This window comes from Schistocerca gregaria, chromosome 8 (genome assembly GCF_023897955.1).
Source record: "Schistocerca gregaria isolate iqSchGreg1 chromosome 8, iqSchGreg1.2, whole genome shotgun sequence".
Classification (NCBI taxonomy): domain Eukaryota; kingdom Metazoa; phylum Arthropoda; class Insecta; order Orthoptera; family Acrididae; genus Schistocerca; species Schistocerca gregaria.
In genome coordinates, this window is record NC_064927.1 from 270,083,948 (window position 1) to 270,104,759 (window position 20,812).

At 41.9% G+C, this 20,812-nt stretch overlaps 1 protein-coding gene and 1 long non-coding RNA gene across 9 annotated transcripts in view; one reads left to right on the forward strand and one right to left on the reverse strand.

The window, feature by feature from the left end:
* Positions 1-20,812, reverse strand: part of LOC126284616 (CB1 cannabinoid receptor-interacting protein 1-like) — a 908,627-nt gene that overhangs the window by 615,138 nt on the left and 272,677 nt on the right. The window lies entirely within an intron of this gene.
* Positions 3,350-3,684, forward strand: LOC126284618 (uncharacterized). Its single transcript, XR_007551516.1, has 2 exons — positions 3,350-3,468; positions 3,552-3,684. It is a non-coding gene; the product is annotated as an uncharacterized LOC126284618 (long non-coding RNA).

Here is a 20,812-nt window from a genome sequence, read left to right on the forward strand (position 1 = left end):
AGCTTACATATTTTTCATTTGGCTGTGTTGTGGTATTCTTTAATGTAGTTTTGTTATTGTGTTTGTTTATGTGGGGATTTATCTTAGAGTTTAGTTCATCTATTAATTTTGGATTGTAACCATTATTGTAAGCAATTGCTTTGATGGTGTTTAGTTCTTCTATTTGGTCAGCTGGTTGTAGTGGTATTTTGTGCATTCTGTTTAGCATTGCTCTGTATGAAGCCGTCTTATGTTTATCCGGGTGGCAGGATGACTTCTTAATTGTGTTATCTGTGTATGTTGGTTTCCTGTATACTTGAAATTTGTGTTTGTTGTTGGAGCTACTTATGCAGACGTATGAGACAGTTAACTTTATGAGTCTTAGGTTGTGCTCGTAGACGTGGTGCATAAGGGTTCATAACAGTGCATTCATGTATATCTTTTGCACAGGCCTGCTGCATCATCCAAACTGCTGTCGAGATTGTACTACTGTAGTAACTGAAGATCCATGTAATTTGCCAGCTGAAGTTGGGTGCAAACCCGAAATGCATATTGGCGTAAAGAAAAAACGCATTAAAAAGTGGCTGGTTGCCGTATTTTTTCAGTGAAATATCATTATCCACGGCCACGGAGCTCAACAGTCCAAATAAAATGGACAAATTGTTATTGACACTACCTAGCTAGGTACTAAGCGCTTTACATGACTTCAGGAAGTACAAAATTAAGTTAGGAAGAACAATTCTTAGTATCAAGTTCAATAAAAAGTGTTTAAGTGCGAATGTAACTCCAAAATATGTGAAAGTGAACATCAACAGTCAAAGCAAAGCAGCGAAAATAGCTAAAGAAAGAAGTGAAATTATATGGCTCCAATCTGAAATCCGAAACCAACACAGAAAGAAGCAGTTTTTAAACCACCAGTTATATAGATTACATTTAGAGCTAGGTAAACAACTTACTCCTACACAATTCAAACATGCATTAGATTTTGTCACTATAATAGCTATGAAAGAACAGCATAACAATAAGTTGAAAAAGCTTATGTCACAAATTCCAAAGGTGAATGACAAATTACCTTCCACTAATCATAAATTCTCCAAACGTCTAGTAAATTCAACTAACATCATCTTCAGTGATAAAGAAGTAAGTTTGCTGAATAAAGGGCTTCAACATAATATCACCTCATCTCTGACTGAAAATAATATTAAAGAATTAATAGTAGGCACCAAAATAGCCTGTGATACTGCAAAACTAACTCAGAATGATCAGATTGCCATAGGCCACAAAGTTAACAATTTTAACACCAAACAAATAGAGAAAGCAAATAATAATAATAGTATAAAGCACCATGACAGAACAATACTTAAAAGTGTTAATAAGAAACTAAGTGACAGTAAAGCTTTAGTAGTAAAAGCAGATAAAAGCAATGCTATTGTTGTAATGTATGAAAGTGAATATGTAAGAAAAACCATTGAATTTTTCAGTAATAATAATATAGTAGAAATTAAGTCTTATCCCACTCTTAAGTTACAGAATAAACTTAAAAATATGATGAAAAAAAGTGATTTCCTCTTAAATGCAAAAGATATACATGAATGCACTGTTATGAACCCTTATGCACCACGTCTACGAGCACAACCTAAGACTCATAAAGTTAACTGTCTCATACGTCCAATTGTTAATTCTCGGAGCAGCCCAACTTATAAAATCAGCAAGAAACTGAATGAGGTCCTTAGCAACACATTCAAATTTGAAGAGACATACTCAGTAAAGAACAGTTATGAACTTATTAATTGTCTAAAGGATATTCAGATTCCTGATACTGCGAGGTTTGCATCACTTGACATCACAAACCTCTACACAAACATACCCGTCAAAGAAACAATAGAAATAATTAAAAACAATTTACTTAAACATAAAAATTTGGCATTACCAGAAATATATGAATTCATTGATCTATTAACACTAGTACTATCACACAACTATTTTTCTTTTAATAACAAAATGTACCAGCAGAAAAAGGGCCTGGCTATGGGTAGCTGCGTTGCCTGTTTGCTTGCAGATATTTTCATCAATAACTTAGAATGTACATTTTTTAAAGAAAACCCCCAGATGGTAAACAAGATAATTTATTACAAAAGGTATGTTGATGATATAATAGTCTTATTTGATGGAACAGCAGAAGAAATTGATAACCTTGCAAAAGAAGTGAATAAAATGCATCAGAACATCATCTTCACTGTAGAACACCAAACAGAAGTAGGTTTAAATTTTCTGGATCTCTGCATAAGTAGCTCCAACAACAAACACAAATTTCAAGTATACAGGAAACCAACATACACAGATAACACAATTAAGAAGTCATCCTGCCACCCGGATAAACATAAGACGGCTTCATACAGAGCAATGCTAAACAGAATGCACAAAATACCACTACAACCAGCTGACCAAATAGAAGAACTAAACACCATCAAAGCAATTGCTTACAATAATGGTTACAATCCAAAATTAATAGATGAACTAAACTCTAAGATAAATCCCCACATAAACAAACACAATAACAAAACTACATTAAAGAATACCACAACACAGCCAAATGAAAAATATGTAAGCTTGCCATTTGTAGGAAAGCTGTCATATAAAATAGCAAACTTGTTCCGAGAAACAGATATCAAAATCAGCTACTCTACAAATAACAAAATAAAGAACAAAGCTATCCATAACATTAAAAATAATACCAAACCGTACAATCAATCAGGAATGTACAAACTTAACTGCAACTCATGTCCAAAAACATACATAGGCCAAACAGGGAGAAACTTCAGCATACGGTTTCGAGAACACATGGATGCTCTTCGTTTAAAAAACTTAAATAAATCCACATTCGCCCAACATGTAGCAGAAGAAGAACATCAAGTAACAGACATATCCCATAACCTACAAGTTCTCCACTTAGCCAACAAAGGAAAAAGAATGAACCTCCTAGAAGAAATCGAAATTTATTCACATAAACATGCATCCCCTTCTGACATACTTAACGACCAAACAGAGCTGCCAAACCGAATATTTATAAAAAACTTCCACACTCTACTTATCAAACCACTTACTAAGCACAATCAACAAACAACATAATCTATTATAAACCCAGCAAATGCATGTAATAATATAAAACATAAAAATCTTAATTCTAATATCTTAATTCTATCTTTGTTATATTGTAAATGTATGAATTACTGCTTTGTATAAATGTGTTATGTTAGAATACTTCTATCAGCCAAGTCAATATTTAGAAAACAATAGCTTATCTTAGAACCGCAAAACTTTCGTAAAAATATAACTCTGTCCATAGATAAACCATTTGTATGCAAACAAAAACTGTCAGTCGACAACATGGCGGATAACGCAGTGCGCCTGTGCAAAATACGTGATAAAAAGTGTTTGTGTCGTTGCAAAAAAAGAAGAAAAGCCAGGAAAAAACAAGGAGAGGAGAATGTAAGTAAAATGAACAGCTGATAGTGTGTGACTTTAAACTCGCGAAATTGAAGTAAATGATTGGAGTCGTTGCTTTTGCACAGGCCTGCTGCAGCATCCAAACTGCTGTCGAGATTGTACTACTGTAGTAACTGAAGATCCATGTAATTTGCCAGCTGAAGATGGGTGCAAACCCGAAATGCATATTGGCGTAAATAAAAAACGCATTAAAAAGTGGCTGGTTGCCGTATTTTTTCAGTGAAATATCATTATCCACGGCCACGGAGCTCAATAGTCCAAATAAAATGGACAAATTGTTATGTTTTATATGTGTTTAGGAAGTTAGCTTCGTATAATACAGGTATGTGGCTGTGCATCTATAATGCCCTTTCGCCTATGATAGTTAAAAGTCTATTTTACGTTAAAATTTTCCATAAATAATAAGTCTTAGCCCAAAATATTTTTGCAGTGTCAGAAGCCGGTTAAAAATCCCTTCTACCCATATCACATTTATTCCTGTACGATTAGTATGTGTAGAGAAAAAGGGATGTAGACTTGAGAAATAACATACATGATTACTCAAGGAAAGAAAACAAAATTCTCGTCTTAGTTACCTGTGTCAGTAACTCATTGCATGGGGAGAGTGGACCGAATAGTTGGAACATATGTGCTTGCATACCGGATTGCGCAAAAGTGAAACCACAAACAATATTTGGGAAACCTAACTCTTTGTCGTCTGAATTAACAGTGATCTCTAGCGTTGCACTCCAAACTGAAGATATTTTTATATTATTTTCTACCAAGCAAGCTAGTTACAGAATGTTCAAAGAAGAAGGAAAGTTTACTGTCATTTAATGTCTCCAAACTGCCTCCTTCCAAAGGTATTTATTGTTGAACCTAGTCTCTAACGGCGTCTGTGTTAGTAACTACATCTCTCTTATTGTCCAGTTCAGTTACAATAAAATAAACTGTCTGACAAAAATTAAAAAAAATAAAAATACTAGAAGCACCCAGAAGACATGGTGGGATGTGACTCACTTCATACACATACACACGAGCAGCAGATATGTAAACTGGGACAGATAAAATTCGCTGTTACAGGTATAATGCAAACTATTGTGCATTAGTTTTGTTCGTTTTCGGTGTTGTTACCAGGTCTGTCAGGGGAGATAAGGGCTGTGAACAACGTCACATATCGAGTGATTGTATTGTATTGTATGTTAACAGGGGACCTAGAAACGACGGAGAGGCTCCATCCCCGCTGCAGCCGCAGTGGTCCACAACCTCACGACGACTACTGCAGTCAATCCCACCGCTCCACCGCCCCACACCCAACCCAGGGTTATTGTGCGGTTGGGACCCCAGTGGACACCCCCCCCCCCCCCCCCCCCCACACACGGAACGTCTCACACCAGACGAGTGTAGCCCCTATGTTTGCACGATGGTAGATTAATGGTGGTGTATGTGTACGTGGAGAACTTGGTTGTGCAGCAATCGCCGACATAGTGTAGCTGAAGCGGAATAAGGGGAACCAGCCCGCATTTGCTGAGGAAGATGGAAAACCGCCTAAAAACCATCCACAGACTGGCCGGCTCACTGGACCTCGACAAGTGCGCCGCGCGGATTCGTGCCGGGGACCAAATGCACCTTCCCATTCTGGAAAGCAGTGCGTTAGACTGCTTGGCTAACCGGATGGGCTTATCGAGTGATCACTGTGAAGGACATGTGTGAGGCAGCGTTATCAGCACGTAGCAGAAAATTGAAAGGAGTCTCATTGTGGGTCTCCATTTGGCCAGCTGGTCGAATAATGCGGTATCCTGATTTATGGCATTCAGATATGGTAGTGACTCGATCTTGGATCCCATGAGAATGAGATGGCGAGCATACTCGTCGTCAAGGCTCCAGTCTACCACGTCTGACCACCAAAAGGGGGGGGGGGGCGCCGTATTGTGCATCAAGCAGATCCTAACCCCTTCATATCTGCGCCTTCCATTCGAGAAGAAGTAGAAGATTTCCTGCAACATTCTGTGTCATCACGCGCTGTTGGTCAGATTCAGCCAGCAGCCAGACTAGGGAATTACTGGCCCATGCTTGAGCTGCCATTAACAGCACAACATAAACTCTAACAATTGGAGTGGTGCTGTGACTAGGTAGGACGTGCCGACGAATGGCGTCGCATTGTGTTCAACAATTAATAGCGTTTTGTCCACTGCCCCAGGTGACCACTGTTGGCGAGCATGGTGGAGAGCATTCTTCCAGTGCATGGAGATGAAAAGCGATCGTGGCAACAGTCAAGATCACTGAATAACAAACAACAATGCAACACGTTCCGCCTGCGTTAAGCCGTCACATAAGTCACGTTTGCTGCCAAAGGAGTGGCCTAGCGACAGGCGCCAGTGCCCATAATTTCGACGCTCTGTAGTGCCGTTGGATCATGTCTCCTGACGTGGGTTCCTATCCTCAGTTTTTCTCCGATACATGCTCTACAACCCCTCGAAGTTCGTCGGTATCGCGATTGTTAACATCCAGTATATTACAAAGTCCAACGACCTTGCCGCAGTGGTACACCGATTCTCGTCAGATCACCGAAGTTGACCGTTCATGGATGGGCTAGCACTTGGATTGGTGACAATCCGGTATGCCGAGCGCTTTTGGCAAGCGGGGTGCACTCAGCTCTTGTGAGGCAAGCTGAGGAGCTATTTGATTGAAAAGTAGCGGCTCCGGTCTCGGAAACTGACATACGGTCGGGAGAGCAGTGTGCTGACCACATGCCCCTTCATTTCTGCATCCGGTGACGCCTATGGGCTGAGGATGACACGGCGTCCGGTCGGTACAGTTGGCCCTTCATGGCCTCTTCGGGTGGAGTTTAGTTAGTCTGTCGTATTACAAAGACAGTTTCAAACAGAAGTTTCACAACTGTCTTGCTGCATCTCCACAGTCGGAGATAACGATTTTCTGGTCACAAAGATAGTGTTCTAGTCCTGTTTTAGTTATCTTCTACCATATGACTCCCGAAAGTAGAACATCTCGGATTGCACCATATTGGGAATTTGCAGAAGGCAACTGTAGTGGTATTTAATGCCTGGTGCGCACTTATTTTTAACAGACAACTCCAGAGTGGGATACGTCAAGGAGATTCACGATGGAAGAAAATCTCACCACTCAAATATTTGGGACGCTTTGTGAAACACTCTTGTTTAAGAAGCAAGACCCATATTGATTAAGAGTTTTTGACTTTTACCAGAGCAGACAGGCAAACATTCAGCAATTGGAGGCTGTAGATGTTTATGACAGCAAGGGACTTAATAGGAGAACGTATACGTCGAATGAGGAAAAAAATGGTCACTTAAATTGGATGCCGATGTAAGAAAGCGCAATAAAATACATCTTTGTTATTGGAAAAACAGAACGTCTTGACAGTAACATTTTATGACAGATATTTTGACTACCGTGACTAAAATGCTAGTTGGACTGTCAGAACGAGACAGACACCAGGAAGATATGCTCTGCTGATGGAGACGCACTGTTTTCTACTATCATTACAGACATAAAAAAGAAAATATATTGCTGCAACGTACTAACAGCCACGAGACAGCTTATAACACTATGCATGTTAACCATGAGATATATGCAATATCCATGAAGCCTGGTGAAATTATAAGTCACAAAATAATTGTATACCCACAATTGTATAATGAATGTGAATTCCCTCCTGTATGTGAAACATTTCATGTCTTTAACATCGAAAGGTATATATATTTCGTCAGAGACTTTACAATCGAGTCAAGATTACTGAATCGACTAAAATATATGTAACCTTTTCTAAAACCGTGATAAAAAGCTTACTTCAATTATTCTCACCATGTTAGAAGCATGGATGTAAAAAAGGTAAGAGGCTCTTATCGCCTGGAAATTGTAACATGAGTATTCATGTTTCTATGTGCCCTAATTTTGATTTAAAGAGAGAGTGTTGTTTTACCTGTGTACGTGGAATTCATTTTATGTATTAGACCTGATTATCTCTAACATTAGTAACCAAAATTTTGTAGCAATTTTTAGAATTTTAATTTTTTAGAGGCCTTAAAGAAAGGAATAGCCGAACACATTACGTGTTCTCTCGTTATTTATATCGTATCTTTAAGCAGAATTTCCTTGAGACTGATTTTCCTACCATTTCTTTTAGCTACATGCGTATATTTTTTGCCTAAGTATCTTCTTTGGTTGATCGGCCAATTGATTTCAAAAAGTAACGTCGGCAGTCACTTCACTGGATTGATATATTGTGCCTCGCCAAAATCAACAGGCAGCAACCTTAACTATTTCGTGAATGCGTAACAATCATTTTTTACAAACAATCATTAATTCCATTTACCTAGAATCTTAGCTCAATTTTGACATCATTCGACATTTCCCTTTCTCGTTACGATATTACATTTCTCAGTGTTTTAACTATCACACTGTATTCTCACCGTGACTTACTGAGAAAGTTTTTATTTAAAATAACTCAGGCTTTTGCTTGTAGTAAATTCAAGAGCGAAATATTTCAAGCTGCAGCCGATCGACCTTTGTTAATCAGGTCAAAAGACAAGCGTAGGCTACGAAAATGCATCTCAAAACTAGAGAGAAGATTTAATTACACGGCCAGTTTTAAACAAACATTAACTCATAAGCTTTTACGTAATCACAATACAGAGGAGATTATGCGACTGTAAAAACACGTATTCCTACTGATGCTTCCCCACTCTTCAAACTGGTGCGTCTAATCACGTTTTGTATGTTTAGTTGTACTTGCTACATTAAAGTGCACATTTTCATTAATTACATTATAAATGACAAACAAAATCTGTAAATGTCGCTTGCAGTAACTGTCTAAAGAGAAATCTGGTTTCTTCTGTTTCACCTTCAAGTATGTTGGGAGCTTTAAGCTTACTTTCCACAACTGTAATTTCGCTTGAAGTCTTTGCCTGTGCAGTTGACTAGCAAACTACCCACACAGAAAGAAGAAGCTACCCCCAAAAAATGCCAAAAGATAGAGAACGAAAATTGTTGTTGTGAAACTTGGGTGGTATTAAGGACAGAAGAAGAGCGATTGGAGAGTTCTCTTGTTTTTCTTTCTGTACACAGAGAATTAGCTGGGAGGAAACTCGCCAGAAGGACTGCGCAAAGTAGACGCAATTAAGCTGAGCGCGGGAAACTTTGGTGCAGCAGATAGTCGGCGGCCACTGCAGAGGCCGCTGCTGTCAGCACTAGCTCTAGCGTCGCGTGACGTCACGGAAGCCAGTGTCACGTCACAGCCGCTCGCCGACTAGCTGTCTGCGTACAAAATTCAAGATTCAATACAGCGCGGGGGATCTATGAACGAGACAATTTTAAAGTTACTAGTTCCACATTACACAGCTTAAATTATTGGGAACCAAACACCACACAAGTCGTGGAAATAAAATGTGCTCCAACAGTTTTCGTAGAGACATTGATTAGGCAATAAGTAACGCTGAGAAACAGACTTTTTAAAATAACTATTATGACGCGTAGATAGAATGGGAAAAGACGTGTCAGATATGTTTTCACTGTTTCTGTCGGGGCACGGTCGTAGGCTTATGAAGAGATAGCTGAATAATTAACTTGCTGTGAATATACGAGGATCGTTCAATAAGAAATGCCACACATTTTTTTCTCAGAAGACATTTACCTTAAGAGTCAGATTTGACAATATACATCAGCATGTCTTGTCCATGTTCTATTTTTCTGCGTAGTCTCCATTACGTTCTATGGCCGTACGCCAACGTTATGGAAGAGCATGTATTCCCTGCTGGTAAAAGCTGAGTCCTGTATGCGTAGCCATGTTTTCACTGCATAACTGACACTCTCGGCATCTTCAAAGTGTGTTCCCCGCAGACAATTTTTAAGCGGCCGAAAGAGATGGAAGTTCCAGGGTGCCACGTCTGGACTGTAGTGTGGAAGAGGGAATGATGTCTAACCCAATTTGGCGATGTGATCCCGGGCCCTCAGGCTTGTTTGTGGGCATGCATTATCGAGTTGGAGCAAGATTTCTGATGTATTCTTGTCCGATCGAGCATGTCGGAAACGGTTCTTGAGTTTATTCAGAGTCTTCAGGTATGCCCCTGAATTGATGGTTGACTATCTTGGCATCACATCCACGAGAATGGCGCAATCACAGTACCACAAGACTGACACCATGACTCTTCCGTCAGAGGGGGTTGAGCTTTATCTTTGGTAGTGAATGAGGATGATACCACTCCATGGACTACCTTTTTGTTTCCGGCGCGAAGTGGTACCCAGCCTTTGCTCCTGTAACTATGTGTGACATAGAGGCCTCTCCGCCGGTCTCAGGACGCTCCAACAACTCAGATGAAACGGCCTTTCTTTCAATTTTGTGGTCCGCCGTTACGGCGTGGAGGTCCGTGGAACCCATCTAGAGCAACTATTTGAATATCCGAGAGTCTCGATCATTGCAGGAGCACTTCCAATGCTGACCGACAATTGTAGAGCCAATTGTCGAGTTGTGATGCTTCGGTCGGCACGAATAATGGCATGCGGACGATTCAGCATGTCTGGAGCAGTGGCTGGCCGGCCGAAGTGGCCGTGCGGTTCTAGGCGCTGCAGTCTGCAACCGCGAGACCGCTACGATCGCAGGTTCGAATCCTGCCTCGATCATGGATGTGTGTGATGTCCTTAGGTTAGTTACGTTTAACTAGTTCTAAGTTCTAGGGGACTAATGACCTCAGAAGTTGAGTCTCATAGTGCTCAGAGCCATTTAAGCCATAGCAGTGGCTGAGACAGGACGTCCCGAGCGTGACTGATCATGGAGCTCTGTTTCTTCATTTCCTGAGGCTGTAACTTTCCTTACCCATCGCCCAACTGTAGCGTCGCCCTACACTGCACACAAACATTTATGGGCGTTCACCACGGTTTGTTTTTCCGCACACAAGAATTGAATAACAGCAAGCTGCTTGCATCGTGACTCGTATGTAGACGCCATTCTCACGCTGTACTACGGCTCTGCCAGAACGGATCGAAAATTCACCGGCGCACAGAACAAACATGAAATGCGAAGCACCAACAAGGATGTTTGTGTATGTATATTCACGGCTGTACAGAAAATGTGGAGCGTTGCTCACTGAACGACCCTCGTACAAGATCCAGTCACATTAATGGGACTACCTCGTACGTTCGTCGTCGGCGTGCAATAACCACGCACAGACACCAGGTGGCAGCACTAGCAGAAGAGGTGTATAAAGCGTGCGGAGGGGACGCTGAAAACAGTACAGTCGTCGTCGTGATGCGGAAACGTAGCGACTTATCTGATGTCCCAAAGCGAATGATCACGGGCTTTTGGGATAAGGTGGAAGCAAATCCAGAAACAGCTAAGTTTTTGAACTTTTCGTGTACAGTCGTGGTTAAAGTATACCGTGGATGGCAAAATGGCGTTATCCAGAACTGGTGCTGAGACAACTGTGGTGCACCACGGGACATAGTTGACAGCGGTTCCAAGATGCTACTCCAGGTGGGTGTAAGTTAGGATCTCTTAATTCTATAAATTACAAACTAAACATAAATGAATAATGAAGGCAACTAATCCTACTAAATTATAAACGTTTTTCCTGCTTATATATTTATTGTAGATTTAACAAAACCACTTAGATTACAAGGTTTACATTTCCTAAGTAAAATTACTAATCAATTGCCGAACTCTGCCCCTTATTATGACTGCGCAGTCTAGTATCAATAACGCGAGATGACTGACATCATCTACATACCAAACACTAGAAGACACTACTTTTTAGAAATGATCTACGATGGTGTGGAACCTAACGTGATCTCAGCTGTTTAGCTTTTATAGCCCTAATAAGCAGAAGAAATTTGCGATATCACCATATGTACTGCGTCCGGTGCGTCGAAGCGATGGTTCTCTTACTCGTCGGCGACGGTGGAAGAACTATAGCGACAATTAAACTCTTTCAAACACTAGGACGGCAGAAGGCGGTCCTCTGACTAATATACTCTAATACTGTCTTCTCCTCTCTGTGTTTTGCAGACGAGAAACGCGAACTCCCAGCCACAAGGACGGAGTTCAGATAACTTTTCAACGTAAGTATAGGCAGAGAAGTGCTCTCAGTTACTGAACGCTGCGTACTCAACGATGACTTCGAACCCGGAGGTGAAAATCAGAATCGTACAGGTTCGCAACAGTACAGTGCCTAACTGTTCTAACTATTATAAACTCTTCTGAGAGCAGAGACAGAAAGTCCGCCTGTAGCAAGAAAGCAGATATCGAGAGACTGTCAGAAACGGGCGCTCACAACGGAAGACCACGTCTCTCCAGCGCTGGCTTCCCAGCAAGGCTCGGCTCTCCACCATCGTATTTCAGAAAGTGAATCATATTTCCGAAACCACGGACTATTCTCCCTCTACAGATTTTTCCGAACGCCGACCAACCATATTTTAGTCTTTTGTCGTCCAGCGCGGAAAGTTTGCCAGGCAATACCTATACTCGTACAATGGTACGTTTCTGAGTAAAAATCCTTGGAAATAACCCAGCGTGCGTGGTTTCCGAGGTGTTACTTCTCCGTTAATCTTACCTGCGTCCAAGATTTCCGTAGTTTCCGAAGTATAAACCTTCCAGTTCGGCTACAATAGTCGCCGGTCCCGACTCTATTGTGCTCCAACGCTTAGGTTCTACCATGTCCGTCTCCTACTTCCTGTGTTTAAGCAGGACCAAAACACCTGTGTGGTTCTTCCACCCAGGGCTTGAGTTCCGTCTGCCGTTTCATTTCCACTGTCGTTCCAACTAGTACGATAATAAGGACAGTCAGTCACCTTTCCTGCAATAAGCGTTAACAATTGTTTACAAGGCGTACGTGACAATGTCAGTCTCCTTTAAATATTCATATATACGATGTACTTTGCAGCTTTACTGTATGATTAAATGATGATGGCGTCCTCTTGGGTAAAATATTCCGGAGGTAAAATAGTCCCCCATTCGGATCTCCTGGCGGGGACTACTCAAGAGGATGTTGTTATCAGGAGACAGAAAACTGGCATTCTACGGATCGGAGCGTGGAATGTCAGATCCCTTAATCGGACAGGTAGGTTAGAAAATTTAAAAAGGGAAATGGATAGGTTAAAGTTAGATATAGTGGGAATTAGTGAATTTCAGTGGCAAGAGGAACAAGACTTACTTGGTTCAAGGACCATAAAGAGAGGTTGTATACACGGAAGAATCCTGGAGATACTAGAAGGTTTCAGATAGATTATGTAATGGTAAGACAGAGATTTCGGAACCGTGTTTTAAATTGTAGGACGTTTCCAGGGGCAGATGTGGACTCTGACCACAATCTATTGGTAATGACCTGTAGATTAAAACTGAAGAAACTGCAAAAAGGTGGGAACTTAAGGAGATGGGACCTGGATAAACTGACAGAACCAGAGGTTGTACAGAGTTTCAGGGAGAGCATAAGGGAACAATTGACAGGAATGGGGGAGAGAAATACAGTAGAAGACGAATGGGTAGCTTTGAGGGATGTAGTAGTGAAGGCAGCAGAGGATCAAGTAGGTAAAAAGACGAGGGCTAGTAGAAATCCTTGGGTAACAGAAGAAATATTGAATTTAATTGATGAAAGGAGAAAATATAAAAATGCAGTAAATGAAGCAGGCGAAAAGGAATACAAACGTCTCAAAAATGAGATCGACAGGAAGTGCTAAATGGCTAAGCAGGGATGGCTAGAGGACAAATGTAAGGATGTAGAGGCTTATCTCACTAGGGGTAAGATAGATACTGCCTACAGGAAAATTAGAGAGACCTTTGGAGAAAAGAGAGCCACTTGTATGAAAATCAAGAGCTCAGATGGAAACCCAGTTCTAAGTAAAGAAGGGAAACCAGAAAGGTGAAAGGAGTATATAGAGGGTCTATACAAGGGCGATGTACTTGAGGACAATATTATGGAAATGGAAGAGGATGTAGATGAAGATGAAATGGGAGATACGATACTGCGTGTGAAGAGTTTGACAGAGCACTGAAAGACCTGAGTCGAAACAAGGCCCCGGAGTAGACACCATTCCATTAGAACTACTGACGGCCTTAGGAGAGCCAATCCTGACAAAACTCTACCATCTGGTGAGCAAGATGTATGAGACAGGCGAAGTACCCTCAGACTTCAAGAAGAATATAATAATTCCAATCCCAAAGAAAGCAGGTGTTGACAGATGTGAAAATTACCGAACTATCAGTTTAATAAGCCACAGCTGCAAAATACTAACACGAATTCTTTACAGACGAATGGAAAAACTGGTAGAAGCCGACCTCGGGGAAGATCAGTTTGGATTCCGTAGAAATACTGGAACACGTGAGGCAATACTGACCTTACGACTTATCTTAGAAAATAGATTAAGGAAAGGCAAACCTACGTTTCTAGCATTTATAGACTTAGAGAAAGCTTTTGTCAATGTTGACCGGAATACTCTCTTTCAAATTTTAAAGGTGGCAGGGGTAAAATACAGGGAGCGAAAGGCTATTTACAATTTGTACAGAAACCAGATGGCAGTTATAGGAGTCGAGGGATATGAAAGGGAAGCAGCGGTTGGCAAGGGAGTGAGACAGGGTTGTAGCCTGCCCCCGATGTTATTCAATCTATATATTGAGCAAGCAGTAAAGGAAACAAAAGAAACATTCGGAGTAGGTATTAAAATCCACGGAGAAGAAATAAAAACTTTGAGGTTCGCTGATGACATTGTAATTCTGTCAGAGACAGCAAAGGACTTTGGAAGAGCAATTGAATGGAATGGATAGCGTCTTGAAAGGAGGATATAAGATGAATATCAACAAAAACAAAACGAGGATCATGGAATGTAGTGGAATTAAGTCGGGTGATGCTGAGGGAATTAGATTAGGAAATGAGACACTTAAAGTAGTAAAGGAATTTTGCTATTTGGGGAGCAAAATAACTGATGATGGTCGAACTAGAGATGATATAAAATGTAGAATGGCAATGGCAAGGAAAGCATTTCTGAAGAAGAGAAATTTGTTAACATTGAGTATAGATTTAAGTGTCAGGAAGTCATTTCTGAAAGTATTTGTATGGAGTGTAGCCATGTATGGAAGTGAAACATGGACGATAAATAGTTTGGACAAGAAGAGAATAGAAGCATTCGGAATGTGGTGCTACAGAAGAATGCTGAAGATTAGATGGGTAGATCATATAACTAATGAGGAAGTATTGAATAGGATTGGGGAGAAGAGAAGTTTGTGGCACAACTTGACCAGAAGAAGGGATCGGTTGGTAGGACATGTGCTGAGGCATCAAGGGATCACCAATTTAGTATTGGAGGGCAGCGTAGAGCGTAAAAATCGTAGAGGGAGACAAAGAGAAGAATACACTAAGCAGATTGAGAAAGGTGTAGGTTGCAGTAGGTACTGGGAAATGAAGAAGCTTGCACAGGACAGAGTAGAATGGAGAGCTGCATCAAATCAGTCTCAGGACTGAAGACCTCAACAACAACAACAACGATGTACTACCTATCAAATAATACGTAATGTGGTTGTAGATTGCGGCAAAGTATGTGGATGAGTGCTTGTAAGGTGCTTACACGATGAGCGACGTCTGCAGAGATGTGTACGGGCGAACAGGTGTGTAACTGTTGAGCAATTGACAGTCCAGAAGAAGAGACGGGTTTACCAACAATGTCTGTTCGTGATATTTACAAAATACTACCTATCATACAATACCTAATGTGGTTGTAGATCACGGCATAGTATGTGGATGAGTGCTTGTAAGGTGCGAAATTATAGCCACCTTACACGGTGAGCGACGGCTGCAGAGATGTGTACAGGCGAACAGGTCTGTAACTGTTGAGGAACTGATAGTCCATAAGAAGCGAGGGGTTACCAACAATATCTTCTCGTGATCGTTCAGCGGAAGTTGGTGCCTATTGCTCTTCAAGCAGGCACCTCGTTCATGCACCCATACTGACTGATGTTCATAGATAATGAAGGCTGGAATTTAGACGCCAGTGCCGCAACTGAATGCGCATTGAGCAGCTACAGGTCTCCTTTTCAGACTGATCACGTTTTATGCTCCATCGGACAGATGGCCGTTGGTGTGTACGCCGCGTAACATTTGAAAGCAGTCACCCTGGGACAATCGTTGGAAGGGTCCAGGCCACAGAGAATATCCTGAATGTTCTCGTCATTCTGGAAGCCTCAATGGATCAACTTGAGTACGCACGTGTCTTTGAGGTCCCTGTCCGTCCCCATATGCAGTTTGTTTTTGCTCGGCCCGATGGCATCTACCAGTAGGACAATGTAACGTGTCACACAGCTCATAATGTGCGAGCATGGTTCGAAGAATTCTGGGACTAGTTTACCGTACTCCCCTGGTCACCACACTCCCTCCATTTAAACCCAATAGAGAATTGTTCCAGAAACAATTTTTAAACTGTACAATTCACAAGTGAGATTCCTCATTGAACTCCTCTCACATTTAGTGGTGAGACCGTCCAGTGGATAAGCCGTCAACAGCCGGACACGGATGAAGCATGAAAACAGGAAGAAGGTGTACTGAACTATGAAAAAAGAAGGAAAACAGAAAAAAATGAATGGCCAAAGCCTAAGATGAGCAACATTGAGCGGAACTGAATAGTAACCACGGTATCGTGGTTATATGATCACAGTTTGGACTCTGAAGGGGGAGATCTGTGTCCAAATCTCCCACGTACATTTTTTTTTTAACACAAAATTATTAACTGTCCGGTCACTGACTTGTCTCTTCTCCTTCAGTAGAGCCGGCAATTGTCACACTGTACATTGGTTATATAATGTGAGTTATGTGGTAAGTACATATTACAGTCGCAAGTAAATGCGATGAATAGCGAGAGCGGGTGAGATGCCGCATAGGCGTCTCACACAAAAAAAAAAGAAAGAAAAAAGACACTGTCGCTCTTTTCTCTCTTCGGCCTTAATGTTCTTGTCTGAACTACATGGAAGAAACTCCAGTTGCCATCAAAGCAATATCCTTTCTGTTCCACTCTTTCGTTCAACTATGTACTTCTCAGTAGCAGGAACCCGTTTCTGGAATAACCTCCCTTATTCCATCAGAGAACTGAATTACATCTCTGGCTGCAGAAGACAGTTAACGACACCCCTACTGAAACAACAATAATTTCTACTATTGCCTCTGTATGTACTCGTTATCCCCGAACATCTTTTTTCAACCAGATCGTCCTCCCCAAGACTCGCTATGGGAAAACGATTTTTTACACCTACGAATTCTTTTTATGTCTACCATTATTATTATTATTATTATTATCATTATTATTATTTGTTGCAGTAGCAGCAGTACTAGTAGTACAAGCACTACGTAGGATCAACTTTATTAGTTTATAATCAATATTATTTACTCACATTTTCTGTATAGAGACTCAAATCATTTTAATAATATTGTCATTTAAAATGGTGTAAGAAAGGGTACTGCATGTCTGAAATCCAGGTCAAATTTAAGAGTGGGACTGATTGCCCTTATCAGATCAAATCAAATGAATGAATAAATAAGACAACTACGTTTCTTTGTAACCCTATCTGAAGATCCTGCTAGTTCGCCTATACCAGTCTTTGCAACAGCCTCATGTTTGATGTTCGAGCTGTTTTTGGAGATATGGAGATGCATATTATTGTTCAAAACTATCTCCAAAGCTATTGTCATCGCTGAAAGCGATTACTTTTTCTTTTAGCATATTTACACCGTTCTTTATTCTTTAATCGCAATATGCCAGCTCCATAAGTGGCACTGTTGTCCGGTGCTCTCCACGTAGAGCTTGACACAACAGCGGAACCATGTAGTTTCTTGGACAGTCGCCAACCATCCCGATACAGACAACGAAAGAAATTGTCGAAAACTTGAATTTTTTTTCGAGTTTCATTCGACACGTTGTGTGAGAAGATCTGACACAACGGTAGCGGCCCCTCTGCCGGCCACCCGGACGGCACTCCAGCCGTTGCTGACGGCGGACTACCACATGCCTGCCGCCCACGGCGCGTTGGGGGCGACTGGCTTTTCTGGGACAGCCTGACTTGTTAGCCCTGCTGCCGAGCGACGCTTCCTTCCGGACGGGCAAACATAGCCCCCCCCCACCCCACCCCAACCCCTCTACTCCCACGTACACAGCCCCCCCCCCCTCTCTCTCTCTCTCTCTCTTTCGGGAGAGTGTATTTGGGCGTGAGCGCAATATCCACGTCAGCTCACTGAGCTTTCTCGGTCTCATAACACGCTGTGTCTACTAAAAGCTTCCAGCAGTATTGTGCCTTCAATTCACAATGTTGGCCGGCCACTGTCGCCAAGCAATTCTAGGAGCTTCAGTCCGGAGCCGCGCTGCTGCTGCGGTCGCAGGTTCGAATCCTGCCTCGGGCATGGATGTGTGTGATGTCCTTAGGTTAGTTAGGTTTAAGTAGTTCTAAGTCTAGGGGACTGATGACCTCAGATGTTAAGTCCCATAGTGCTTAGAGCTGTTTTTTCACATTGTTTGTATCGTGTTACCAGCCAGTGTCACGAAACTACTAAGAATGTTAATATATCATGAACCGGAACTCTACCGATAAAAAGCTCTATGACTCTTCTTTCGAAAGAAACGCGTTTGGTTCTCGACCTGTAGTGTGCATTCAATACTGCTCGGTTATGTCCAGCGTTTGCTTTTCCGGGAGTACTACCCGTACATTAACAGTGGTACGCAATAATTTGGATAGGCTTACTGATGAAGAGCTTGCTGATACGCACCTTGCGTGTGGCTCAGTGGATGTAATGCAAGAGCGACAAAACGACGCTATGTTAAGCTGTTCCTGCGGACACGGCAACCACATGAAAGTGCTTTTACACCTGTACATAGAGAAACCGGGTTCTGTGTTTTGTGTTGTACTTTTTGATGACTGCACATTATTGGCTGTGAAGGTATTTTCTCCGAAGTAAAGTAGCAAACTTAATCACTAGTTCACGGTACCAGTATGTTCCAAAGAGCCGCGTGGGGAAATGCTATTTTTCAGTGCCTCATATCTCGAGTCTTATTGATCACAGACATAAGGGGTCAAATGTTTTGGATAGCTCTTGGCATAGCAGCTGTATGTATACCTATCGGAATAACGGGAATACTGTATTATCCTACAGCACAGGGTCAAAATTTAAACACTACGCACCTCCTCTATCCCAGGCAAAATGAGTAAATCGGTTGAACCGCATTAGGTGCGGTTTAGGGTGGACATTGCGCAGCGTAAAGCACCATTTTTTCACGGTCGTTCCTGAGAAAAAACATAAAAAATTCATGTTTTGGTACGAAAAGTACCAAGTATGGGTGATGGACATTTATATCATTTCTCCTCACGACAAACCTTTACTCCATATGACATTCTCGGGAACTTCGAAACGTTTTTCGATACAATTATCTTTTTCTGCTTCCTTACTTCGCCGAGCAAAACCACCAGCTTGCAACCTGAAGAAAGAAGAGGTACAAGCCATTAAGAATCTCAACGCCGACAAGAGTATATTGGTACTGCCTGCCGATAGGGGGAATGCGACAGTCGTAATGAGACCGAAGATTATGAGCAAAAGATCCGAGACCTATTAGATCCGACGAAGTACCGAAAACTAAGCGCAGATCCGACTCAGCGCATCACACTTAATACGAATCGATTAATCAATGCGTCTTCTCTGCGGCGAACATACAGAGAAACCTGCGCAACACAGAAGCCCTACCACCTCGGCTGTATGGATTACCCAAGATTCATAAGAACAACGTTCCACTGAGACCGATCGTTGACGCTCCTGGCTCACCGACATATAAACTGGCAAAACACTTGGCCTCTCTGCTCCAGACACACGTGGGGAAGACCTACAAATACATTAAGGACTCAGGACATTTCATTGAGAAGCTGAAGAAACTGAAACTTGGACCAAACGACATCCTGTTCAGCTTTGATGTTGTTTCGTTACTTACGAAAGTGCCACTCAGTGACGCTCTGGAGCTCATCGGTTCCATTTTCCCGCAAGACATCAGAAAGCTCTTCCATGCATGTCCCACCACGAGCTATTTCACGTGGAATGGCGATTTCTACGAACAGCTGGAAGGCGTCGCAATGGGTGGTCCTCTCAGTCCAGTGGTGACCAACGTCTTCATGGAACAATTCGAAGCACAGGCACTGGACTCGGCGACTTGCAAACCTAAGGTGTGGTACAGGTACGTCGATGATACTTTCGTGCTGTGGAGCCACGGTGAAGAACAACTAAGTGACTTCCTAATCCACTTGAACAGCCTCCATGCCAACATGACATTTACCATGGAAGTAGAAAAGGACAAGAAACTGCCATTTCTAGATATGCTGGTCACAAGGGACGGCGAAAACCGACACACACGGACCGATAGCTGCACAAACTGTCAAACCACCACCCGAGCCAGAAAAGAGGCATGATTAGTACGCTCGTAACGAGAGCAGGACGAATATGTTAGCCGCAACACCTCAAAAGAGAAATGCAACATCTGGAAACTGTCCTGAGGAGCAACGGGTACTCCACAAAATACAGGGTGATTCAAAAAGAATACCACAACTTTAAAAATGTGTATTTAATGACAGAAACATAATATAACCTTCTGTTATACATCATTACAAAGAGTATTTAAAAAGGTTTTTTACACTCAAAAACAAGTTCAGAGATGTTCAATATGGCCCCCTCCAGACACTCGAGCAATATCAACCCGATACTCCAACTCATTCCACACTCTCTGTTGTATATCAGGCGTAACAGTTTGGATAGCTGCTGTTATTTCTCGTTTCAAATCATCAATGGTGGCTGGGAGAGGTGGCCGTAACACCATATCCTTAACATACCCCCATAAGAAAAAATCGCAGGGGGTAACATCAGGGCTTCTTGGAGGCCAGTGATGAAGTGCTCTGTCACGGGCTGCGGCCGATCCATCGCCTCGGGTAGTTGACGTTCAGGTAGTTACGGACAGATAAGTGCCAATGTGGTGGCGCTCCATCCTGCTGAAATATGAATTGTTGTGCTTCTTGTTCGAGCTGAGGGAACAGCCAATTCTCTAACATCTCCAGATACTGTAGTCCAGTTACAGTGGCACATTCAAAGAAAAAGGGACCAAAAACTTTATTGGCTGAAATGGCACAGAAAACGTTCACCTTAGGCGAGTCACGTTCATACTGAGTTGTTTCCCGTGGATTCTCAGTGCCCCATATACAGACATTGTGACGGTTGACTTTCCCGTTAGTGTGGAAAGTTGCTTCATCACTAAACACAATCTTTGAAACGAAAGATTCATCTGTTTCCATTTGAGCAAGGATAAAATCACAGAAATC